The sequence below is a fragment of the Schistocerca piceifrons genome, chromosome 10 (genome assembly GCF_021461385.2).
Source record: "Schistocerca piceifrons isolate TAMUIC-IGC-003096 chromosome 10, iqSchPice1.1, whole genome shotgun sequence".
NCBI classification, from domain to species: domain Eukaryota; kingdom Metazoa; phylum Arthropoda; class Insecta; order Orthoptera; family Acrididae; genus Schistocerca; species Schistocerca piceifrons.
Window position 1 is genome coordinate 12,582,245 of NC_060147.1, and position 652 is coordinate 12,582,896.

The window sequence follows — 652 nt, forward strand, 5'->3', positions numbered from 1 at the left end:
ACACATTTTCACTTATATAATCGGCGTGTAAGCCGCAAGAGCGCCAAACTCCCCACTTACTTGTCAGCACGCGGCCGGTCGCAGCGCGGACGTAAACAAGGCCTGTCCGCGCAGGTCACGCGCCTAAGCACGACTAGGCGCCGCCCAGTGATGCGTTGACATCGCAACCACACGGCAACACAATTTAGAGGTGAACAGATACTAAACTGACAATATTTATCGAGAACTACACGAAAACTGATGGTTGTTGCCGTTGCTAACCAGAGATATTCCTCTTAATCAACTGCGACCGGTCTCTAGAGAGTAGGTACAAGTTCTCTAGCTGCGAATAAGAAGAAAAAAATTATGCATCGGCCGGGAATCGAACCCGGGCCGCCCGCGTGGCAGGCGAGCATTCTACCACTGAACCACCGATGCTACACGTGGAGAACAGCGGGTCGCTACGTCACAAGCGTGGGCGTTGTGCTGAGTCATGCTCGTTGGGTATGACGCTTTCTCTGTGCCAGCTGTAAAGCTAGTGACAAAGGACAGCGCTGGAAATCGGCCGAAAGGGGGGGAGGAGCAATTTTACAGGGGTCGTGAGGTTACCGAATTCATTTGCTGAAACAGGAACCCTGAAACGAAAAAACAATTCAATGACTAAATAAAACCA

General features: G+C 51.1%; 1 non-coding gene across 1 annotated transcript; it reads right to left on the reverse strand.

Moving 5' to 3' along the window:
- Positions 1–346: 346 nt before the first annotated feature.
- On the reverse strand, positions 347–417 carry Trnag-gcc. The gene has a single exon. It is a non-coding gene; the product is annotated as a tRNA-Gly (tRNA).
- Between the last annotated feature and the right edge of the window lie 235 nt (positions 418–652).